General features: G+C 47.6%; 1 long non-coding RNA gene across 2 annotated transcripts; it reads left to right on the top strand.

Moving 5' to 3' along the window:
* Nucleotides 1–3,779: 3,779 nt before the first annotated feature.
* LOC124686884 lies at nt 3,780–6,336 on the top strand. Of its 2 annotated transcripts, none has more exons than XR_006997986.1 (3): nt 3,780–5,351; nt 5,493–5,591; nt 5,774–6,336. It is a non-coding gene; the product is annotated as an uncharacterized LOC124686884 (long non-coding RNA). The 2 variants fall into 2 exon arrangements; XR_006997985.1 differs by having other exon boundaries at nt 5,302–5,591; nt 5,774–5,955; nt 6,090–6,336.
* Nucleotides 6,337–10,982: the final 4,646 nt, after the last annotated feature.

The raw sequence follows: 10,982 nt of genomic DNA on the forward strand, positions 1-10,982 counted from the left end.
AGGAGACTAGTCCTAAATTAGGTTGTAGTAGGTAGTTTAGTTAGTTGTTCGTTCCGCTCAGTTTCGTGAAATCAGCAGCGCCACCAACTATTGCTTCAATATAATGTAAAGAGTTTTATGTGTTAATGAAACAAATTATCTTATTTTGATGACATGGAAATTACAATCTAAATAGAACGAAGAAGCTAATTTATTAGCGTTCGTTGTGATTAACTTTTTCAGCCACTGAAAGGAGCTGGAAACACGACAAAAATAATGCACCGCACCTTACCTTACGTGTATAAGACACTAAAATCTCTGTAGTGTACCGAGGTGGATTGGCAAGGTGTTGCGATAGGAGAGCCAATCCGAAGTTTCCTACAAAAAAAAGTCGGGTCTACAGTTCCCCCGACACAGTTCCCTGGTGTCTCTTTTTGGTGATAGCATGACCACAACAATTATGAACGTTCCTTGGCATTTAAAAACACCAGGGCCCGCATGTCATGTTTTAGTGGTAGTGGTAGAGGTTATGGGTACACCCATGATTTGCCCATACCCAAACCCACGAAACACCCCACCCATTCTCACCCTTCCTCTGTTTCCCCATCATCCATTTTAAAGCTTATTTATCCATATTCATCGGGTATTTGGGTATTCAATATTGCATTAGCAGGTACTACTATGTAAATGGGCGGAGCACTAACCCAATCAAAAAGAGGACAACAACTTGGATGAAATCGTCGACGACCGACTCTCACGGATGGAGTGGTGGTCGCATCTTGAATGTGCCGAAGGGGATGTTGTAAAGGGAGTCCTGAGGCCCTCCTAGCTACTTGCCCTCCGAACTCCGAAGGACTCGGATCTTGTCAACCATGGCAGGGTTGAGCCATCGAGGTAGGCGACCCAGCCCTAGAGGCAGCAAACGTCTTGTCCAAAGAGGATGAATGGTGAGAGAAAGGATAATTCACAGAGATACAAGGAGAGGATATGCTCAATTACTAAGATACGTGCATGCTCATTCCATGGTTTGTCCGATAGAAAGGGCGCTCTCTTTTTAGAAGTTTCGTAAAATATATTAAAGGTCCCGGTCCGAGATGATTTTGGTTTTGGTCCCGTGCGTACTGTTGGTTCCGTCTGATTTCGTCAGTTTGATTTCGTCTATTTACCACCGTTAGATGGGGGTGGATGGATAATTTTAGAAATACCAACCATGGTATAAAACTGTAGGTGAAAAAAATGATAGGAAATGGATTTATGAAATCACATCAACTGAAACAACTATTCCGCCGTAATAGAACGAACAAATGGTCTTCATATTATGACCCAACAAACACTTAATCAGATCAAGTAGCAAGCATAATCAGCCAGTGGAAAGCATGAATATTGCAAACGATTCGCCAACCAGTAAAGCAGAAAACAGGCACCTCTTGCAAGAAAAATATGGACTAATAGAGAACAGAGCTGCAAAGTAAACTAACACACATGGCATTTGATTATCAGTGCCTAATTAACATACTAATAATGTCACGGCCTAACTTGCAATAACATCACAGCAACATGAAGGTATGAAAGGATCCATAACAAATAGACCAGTACTCGATCGATCGATTGCATAGATAGATAAACAGCAGGTTAGATAGATAGCACAACTTAGCACCGGTACCGGTACCGGTGAAGCCATCCCTAATCTCTAAAGAGCACTAAGCTTCCAGTATTGGAAACGCTTCTGCTGCATCCACGGGTCGCTGTCATTGGGAGTCGGTTGCTTCGGATGTTAGGTCCTACCTGGCAGCCTGCTACAAGCGCGTGGTCAACAAGCATGCACTCGACAGTTTCCAAAGTCCAAACGATGAGCAGTCTCCTACTCCGTTCCTATCCTCTCAGCTGAGCACTCCTCGGGCATCCACCGCGCCCAGGCAAACGATGACGGGCTCCAGCGCAGGGAGGCCGCTGACGAGGAGGTGTCGATCCGGATCGTCCGGCCCGGCGGCGAGGTGGGGCCGCGCGCTCCTGGGGCTGGAACGGGGGAGGCACAAGCAGTGCAGGGAGACGAGGTTGCCGGGGTGGGGGAGGGGAGAGGGCCGACTCGCCCTACCATGGGGGGTATGACGTGCAGCGGGTGGCAAGGTGGATGGAGCACGCGCTTCCCTTCTGGCTTCATCCATCAACTCCTGCCAAGTCGTAGAAGATAAATTTGGGGGCGAAGTAACTGTAAGTTCCAAGTATCCACTCTTCTTTCTTCTATCTACTTTGTTCTTTTCCTGCACTTCGCACAGACTGTGTACTATGAAATATGATGCTTCGTGTGAGAACATGCTTGATATGATTTAGCTATGCTTCATGTCTCCATTAGATTTAGTTAGCTTCTTCTCCCCTAAATTAATAGTAGCACTCAGTTAATAATGATTTAGAAAATAAAATATGACATTGTGGATGTCAGGTTAATTCATTGCTCTGGTCTATTTTACAAAGGAATTAACTATGGGAGTTAAAGGTATACCTGTACCAAATACTACAAAAGATGCACACGGGTGCTGGTTCCTCATTTTAGTACTCCCTCCGTTCTTTTTTAATTGACTCAGATTTAGTACAAAGTTGTACTAAATCTGAGTCAATTAAAAGAGAACGGAGGGAGTATGTGAAATTCTGGGATATAGTCGGGAGTGGTATTTTGGAACATGGGTGCATATGCTCCCTATATTTTGAAATGCATGTTATGTATATTTTAAATTTCAAAAAAATTGAAACAAAAAATTTGTACGTACATCTTCACGTGCTACGCGCTCACAAAGTCGTTTCATAAAAAATGGACTTATCATGTGACATGTGTAAAAAAGACAAAATTCAGTGCTAAAAATAATACTTTTCACAAGATAAAGTTTCTCCTTTTTACATAGACCACAAAAAATATTGTTTTTTTGTCAAACGTAGCGAATGCACATACATTATGGAGATGAACATGTAGAATTTTTTATCCAAATTTTTTGACATTTCGAAATATGTTTTTTTGGTAGAGGGAGCATACGCACCCGGGAGCCGAATTGAATTTCCGGATATAGTCTGCCTCGATCTATATTTCGAAATTTGTTATTCTTGTTGCCCATATCTATCTAATTAGTTTTAAAAGGTACTTAGTTTTCCTCATCTATCACATCGTTGCAAATTTGTAGATGGACTAGAAAGCTATGCATGCCTCATATGAGCACTTCACATGCAGAAAGAATCAGATTATGGATGATTATATTGCTGGCATTAGTTTTTCTAGGTTTTCCTTTATTTTTTCTATCCTTCGCAACTCAGTATTTGAAGAGCATGATAGATGCAAGCATCTTCCCTCTAGGTACTGCAAGGAATTAGTGATGTTATGTAACTTTGTACTTGGTGTGCAATTTTACAAATCTAATGGAATGATGTGATGTCCTCATTGTGGAAAAATATAGAACCCTAATATTTCGTTGTATTGATCTGGACCTGGTGAGGGATTTATATAGGAGTACAAAGGGAGGTTCTTGGAGTACAAGACAAGTTGTGCTAAGTTTAAACCGACTATATCTCTAGCTCTAGAAAAGTATAATATCTCTACGTATTATACTTCTAACATTCCCCTTCAGTCGTAGCGGGAGTGAAACGAACGTTTGCGACTGGAGAAGTCATGAGCGTCTGTCGCCTCCTCCACCTTGTCATCATCGCCGTCCCCTTCTGGTTCCTTCTCTTCCTCTCTCCCTCCCGCGATCCACGGCGGGAGTGTCATGGGCGCAAACGATGACGCGGATGCTGTTGACTGGAGCTCTTGAGTTGTTGTAGACGTGTGTATGATGTTGATGTCGAGGTAGCGGAGCGTGATGTAGCCATGGTCGTGGTTGTCGCGGTCGGTGTAGCCGATAGAGCCGAATGCGCAAAAATTTTTTTTGCACGGTTTTGTGTCGTAGGGCGGCGGCGGCAGGTTTTCTGCGACGGCGGCAGGTTTTTGTGTCGTAGCGTGGCGGCGGCAGGTTTTCTGCGGCGGCGGCGGAGTTTTTACCAGGCGGGCGAGGCGATTGTAGGATCGCCCTAGCAGAGCGCCGGCGAGTTTTTAGGCGGCGGCGGCAGGGTTTCTGCGGCGGCGGCGGGGTTCTTGGTTGTCATTGGCGGCGTGCAGCGGCGACTCGCATCGAAGTGGCGGCTACGGGCAGCAAGGTTTTGTTTTTGATGGCTTTCGGCGACGATTCGCATGATGTAGACCTTGGCGTTGTTTGGTGTTGGCGATGTAGAACTCAACGAAGAGCTTGATGTAGTCGTACAACTTGACGTAGTTCTTCATGTTGGTGCAGATCGGCGACGATGTAGTTGTCCAATGTCGATGAAGATCTTGATGGTGCTGAAGCTGGGTCGATGTCGTTCCGGCTTGACGCAGTGTAGATGTCGGTGTCGGGCGCGACGTGAGCGTCTCCTGGTAGCCGGCTGGATCGGCCGGCGGATTCGCACGTACGTGAGATTCCAGGATTCAGTCAGCACCATACACTGCACGGATCCTGCCGCGCACCACCGTCTGCGCGGAATTTGCACCAATCTTCACCGGAGTATGAGAGGATCTGGTAGATTTGTAGGGATTTTATTTGGCTAATTGGATCTAATCTATAAGCTGGAATTTCGAAAAACAATCTACGATCTAATCTAGAGAACCGATCTAATCTTTGATCGAGACCGGGTGCCGCGCCCCCGAGGAGAGATCTCCCCGGGGGCGGCGATCATTGCGGAAGTGGTGGAAGTTCCTAAGATCGGCGTCGTGAGACTAGCCGCTCTGATACCATGTGGAAAAATATAGAACCCTAATATTTCGTTGTATTGATCTGGACCCTGGTGAGGGGTTTATATAGGAGTACAAAGGGAGGTTCTTGGAGTACAAGACAAGTTGTGCTAAGTTTAAACCGACTATATCTCTAGCTCTAAATACTCCAATATCTCTACGTATTATACTTCTAACACTCATATCAGAACCTTGCAAGCAAGAAAAGAGCTGTATACTTCGCAACCCAGTATTTGAAGAGCTAGCATGGTAGGTGCAAGCATTTTACCTCTAGGTGTTGCAAGGAATTTGTGAGGATCCCCATAGAGGACTGCATAGTATGATTTTGATTGTTGTTGAAAATTGATTTCTCATAAGATACATTTCTATTTATAACATTGTACTTGGAGTGCAATTTTGCAAGTCTGATTGATTGATATGTTGTCCTCATATCAGAATCTTGCAAGCAAGAAAAATACCAGGTCACTCAGCATATGGTTCTCGCATAAATTTTCCAGTTAATGATTTTCTGTATTTTTATCACTTTTCTACTTGAATTTTGAAGAGTGCGATGATTGCAAGGATTTTCCTACTAGGTGTTGCAAAGGTAATTGTGATATTCTACGTCCATTGCTGCAGAACATGTCTTCGGTTAGATAGACCTTTAATGATAATTTAAAGAACAATATTTAGGTTGGCATAGGATTCTTATGGAAACTGCATTCACTTCATTTCATTTTATTTTCAGGCTGATGAAATTGTTGGACTGGGAAAAAATCAATGAGTACACCACTCTAGAAAATTATCATTGCAAACTAGCAATACTTTCTTTTTTATGTTCCTGGAGGTGAGCACATAATTTTATTTTGTTCATGTCAATATCATTTTTCCTCAAATCACCATCTATATAGTGAGGCATAGCTATTTAGTCTGTCAGTACGAACTACGGAGTACTACGATACATATCCACTCTTTTTTAATATGTGAGGTAATTGTCACGGTTAGGTGATTATGTCAAACTTCTTTTAGATGCAGGAACTAGAAAATAAGGCTCCGCAGAAAATAGCCTCGAAATTAAGCGTCTAAAAGGATTTTGAACAGATAACAGCACAAACGCAACACAAGATGTTCATGGGAACCGACACCATCTCGACGCGTCGTACCGTGATCTCTCCCACTTCTTCTGAAGTTTATGGTGATTGCTGGAAAAGGTATGTGACTTACCTGTTTAAGATAAATTATAATCATATGAGTGATTCAGGGCCTCATGGGGAACTATATTTTTGCCGGGTTGTGTAAGACATGCATCACATAATATTACTGAGACATAAATCCCATGGTGAAGTTCTTGCCTCGATCGCGCTTCTCACCCCATGGATAATTTGGAAGCAGCGCAACGACTGCGTGTTCAATGGGGCAGAACCATCCGTCCACAATGTTGTCGCCAAGATCAGAGATGAAGCTGCCCTTTGGGCCAGGGCTGGTGCGCCGGGCCTGCGTGTTCTCCTGCTGCCCACCTGGGATGTTCACTGAGCTGTACCTTTTTGTTTTCCATTCTGAGACCTGCCGCCTAGGAGGATTGTAACAACAAATAATTTCCCCCTTCTTTTCAATGAAATGAAACACAAAGGCTTTTTGCGTTTTCTCGAAAGAAAAAAAATCAACTTATAGCTCAAGCTTATATCACCCTTCTGAAATCATTTCTATGATTTGAAGTCCTTGTGAATTATGTATACATTTATCGTAGAGACAAGAAAGGACAACGAGCCAAGAATAAGCACGCCAATTTGTCGTACAATGGTGGTTCAAGGACCATGGCCCCCTGATAGGGGCTGCATAACACCTGCAATGTACTGGTCAATGCTCCTCTGTGTCCACTAAGGAGGTAGCTATTTGAGAGATGGAATGGTCGTCCTTGGTGAGGTGGAGCCAACGATGCTGCTGGCATCAATGGTGGCAGAGGCCATATCCGTGATGGTCACAGACACCAACGATTTCATGCTCTACGATGGTGACATCGTCAGGGTGAACTTGATAGACATCGTCGAACACTCGAACCTGACATTTTTTGGTCCTCCTCTGGCCATATGGCATCGACATCATGGTACGGCGGCCATCTTCATCAGCTCTTGATTTATGTTTGGTTTATTTTAGTTGTGATCTCGGAGACTGATTGGGGGTCAAGTGTAGTTCGGAACTCCTCGTGGGATCTGCAGTTTGTGGTACTTTGTTGGGTGCTTGCATGTGATTGTGAGCAGAAATGGTCACACAATTTAAAGTTCAGGATGCCACCAGAAGGTTTCTTATTACAACCCGTTCTGTAGTGACTTATACATTTTGGTCATTTCATGTTTCTTGCTTGTTACATGTAAACTTTACCGTACTGTAGCTATTCTCCAATGAGAACTTGCTGGCCTTAGTTATGTTATGTTATATGCTTAATTCAGCATACTATCTTTCCTTCTATTGATCTCAGAACTGTGAACTAAAGTTGTGTTTTGTTCGTTTTGTAATATAAAACTTCAATCAAATCGTTTACTTCATATTAGAATTATCCTCCTGGTTATACAAAAATTGCATCATGTATATATCCAGTCTGCTACTCTTTAATCCCGCATACACATTACCCAGTAGGAATGCACTAGGCCATTAGCGACATCTTACTCTTATTAGTTATTAGTGCTCAGAACGTCACATGTAGTTGCATGTTTTTATCTCTAATGATCAGTAAATTTTTTTGGCCTGTTCCTCTGCAAACACATGATCTATATTCATAGGACTCTGCGTGAGGTCACAAGTGACCACCTCTTCCTATGTTTTACCTTAAGGTGCATTCATGGTAAAATTAAATCGAGGATGCTATTGAGGAGTATATATAGTATATACATGGGAAATATGTTTTTATGGTAGAGCGATTATACACACCCAGGAGCCGAATTGAGTTTCTGATATATAAGATTCAACAACTTGCCTATTTTCTCAGCTTTTTATGTTTGGTTGGCCCATTCACATATGTAATTTGACCGTAGATTAGTAAGATCTTTTTGTCATACAGTATGTTTACGCTTGAAGCGATTGTGTAAGCTAATTTACACATACATGTGCCAATTATACGTTGCCTTCATCTATGCAAATGGAACTATTCTATTTCAGTTATTGGTGTGCATAAATAAACATAATGTGCAAAAATGGCACGTCAAAATGAACCATGATGGTGATGATGTCGAGTTGTCGACCAAACTCTATCATGTGCCCCACCGTAACTCTGAGGTGAAGCCAGATGGCTACACGCGTAAAAAACGAGAAAAATGAAAAACGGGCGCAACAAAGTGCGCAAGGTCCTTCTAGTAAAAGCTCTAAGAGCATCTCCACTCGTCCCCCCGACGAGGCCCCCGACGAGCCTTTTTTCCATCCGGACGGCGTAATTCGGCCCAGTCGCGCCCCCGGTTCCTCGTTTTCGTCCGGATTTAGGCCTAAATTCATCCGGCGATCCCACGCCATCCCCGGCCCCCCGGGGAGCGCTCGGGGACTCCGGACGAAACGAAAGCGCGGGAAATACCGAGGAAACTTCCCGCGCGTCTAGTGGCCCCAACTTGTCGGCGAGAGAAACCGATCGTCGTCCTCATCGCATCGTCTTCCGCGCGCTGTAAAAGCCTGCCGCCGGTCTGCATTCGCCGGCCACGCGGCGAGTTAATGTCATCGTCTTTCGCGCACGCATCGTCTTCCGCGCGCACTAAAGGCTGCCGCCGGTCAGCTCGCCGCGGACGCGTCGCATTCCACGCGGCATTTAATCCCCCGCGCCAGCCACGCCTATATACGCCGGTCCGCTCGCCGCGAGGCGTACCCCGTGCTCCACTCTCCCTCTACTCTCCAGATGGCGTTCTACGATGACGACGGCGCAGCCAACAACGGCTTCCCCCGCCGGTCGCTCCACACGTGGGAGGGGCACCTCCTCCACCAGGCGGGGTACCTCTGCCCGCCGGACACGAGGCCTCCCGGAGGCGGCTGGCGGCGTACCAATCCCGCCGCCGCGGGGCCACGCCCTCGACGTCGCCATCGAGGAGGCGAGGATGACCATGACCGACGAGGAGCGCGCCGACCCGCGCCACCACCCCGACAACTACACGCGGTGAAACTCCTACTTCCTCCGGCGGTGGGAGCGGGAGCTGGCGGCCTACGACGGCCCGCCGCCTCCGCCTCCGCGCAACAACGCCGCGGGCCGCCGACGGTGGTGGAGCGCGCCGGAAAGGACGCCGGCGAACGTCCTCGCGCACATCGAGGGCGGCAACTTCCCGGTGCTCACGATGCCCCCTCCATCGGCATCGAGGGCATCGGCGAGCCGCCGTCGGGGAAACGTCTGGCAGCCACGGCGCATGGCTGCCAGCTCGTCGTCTTCCGGATCGGCGTCGAGGTCATCCTTGGCGCCGGTGAAGAGGGAGGAGGCGACGTCGCCTTCGACGCCGGTGCGCGTCAAGAAGGAGCCGGCGTCTCCGCCGACGACCAGAGAGCGCAGCAGCGGCGCCCTCGTCATCCGCGAACAGCCTTCCGCGCCGCAGAGCGGCCGGAAGAAGATGAAGAAAGAGGCCGCCGCAAGCCAGCTCGCCGAGGAGGAGGCGAAGCGCGCGGAGGACGCCGCGATGGCGGAGGCGATCGCCAGGTCGCTGCATGACATGGAGGAGGAGAAGCGCGCGGACGACGCCGCACTGGACTGGGCCAGGCGGGACTGGGAGCGCGAGGAGGCGGAGCAGCAGCGGCGGCTGCTGGACCTGGCCGCCGCACGCCAACTCGCCGCCCGCGCCGCTCCAACCGCCAACGACGATGTCGCGCGGTACCGTCGTCCTGCGACACCTCCATCCGGCGTCGTTGTCCCCGTCGTCGACCTCGAGTCCTCCGACGACGACTGGTACAAGCCATCCCCGGGGCGGGGAGACGCCGGCCAGGGCAGCAGAAGCCAGGCCGCGCAGCCGAAGGCCAACGACGACGGCTCCGACGACGACGGCGGCGACTACACGGTGTTCTACCGCCATTTCGGCATGTAGAGCGCCGTGTTTTAAAATTAGCGTTTGAATTCCCCTAGCCGAATTCGAAATATAGTCGAATTCGGCCTCTATGTATGAACTCCGCCCGTAATATAATAAATATCATTAAATTTAGTCTATATTCACCCGTTTTTAGCCGTAGTTTGTCAAGTTTCCGTTTTTAAATTCGCATCATCGACTTCGCTGGCACGGTGAAACTACTACTCCCCACGCCAAATCTTCCTTCAATCCGGACGAAAATTTCGCCGGATTTGGACGTGAGGAGCGCCAACGAGTGGGGATGCTCTAAGCTCCCAGGGTTCCGAACGCCTCTGGGAGCTCAAGGCATCGCTATCGCGGGTCCCAATCGAGTCAGCGCTGCGCTGTCTGATTCGCGTTTCTTCCGGTAGTCGGTGGAATTGCCGCCTCTGTAGTTGGCTAGAAGGAAACACGCCTCCTCCTCTTCGTTTCTATATGCGATCAGCCGATGGTGTCAGTGCCTTGCTCACCATGGTCGCGACTCGCGAAGGGGCCATACCGGCGTTCGCATACATGATGGAAGATTTCAAGGAGGGGATCACAGACCTCGGCCAGCCTCATCGCCGCGGCGGCCTGATCTCCGTCGAGGGCCGAGGGTCCCATCTGGTACCAGGCTTTCCTGTAAATCTCTGCGTTGCCCAGGCCATGGACCTTCCCTCTCCTCCAGCCTGATCCCCGCTGGTAATCTCGGGGGCGCTCGACACCTTTCCTCTTCTCTGCAAGCCTGATCCTCCCTCTCTGTCTTTCTCTGCAGAAGATGCTGCCTCAAGGCATGGCCTCAAGGCACTGTCCACATTGGGGGAAGCCGAAAGCCCATCTTTTGAAACCACGGCTGTGCCTCACACGATTTTTCTTCACCCCCAGGTTGCCCTGTTTGTCTCTCTCAATCTATTTAACCTGTACACCATGTCTCTGTTTAATTGCTCCAGAAAAATGAGAAAATGAGATCATGTACCTATTTGATATTGATTTTTTAGAACTGTATATATTTGTTTGAATGCTCCCTGTAGATGTGCTCTCCCAAACTGATCTATTTGACACGTACACCATGTGTTTGTTAAGATGCTCCACACAAACGAGACCATACATCTATTTCATATTGTTTTTTTCTTGAAACTGAATATTTGTTTGAATGCTTCCCAATTATGTTAATGATACACCATAGGTATTTTGATAATTAG

The sequence above is a fragment of the Lolium rigidum genome, chromosome 2 (assembly GCF_022539505.1).
Source record: "Lolium rigidum isolate FL_2022 chromosome 2, APGP_CSIRO_Lrig_0.1, whole genome shotgun sequence".
Classification (NCBI taxonomy): domain Eukaryota; kingdom Viridiplantae; phylum Streptophyta; class Magnoliopsida; order Poales; family Poaceae; genus Lolium; species Lolium rigidum.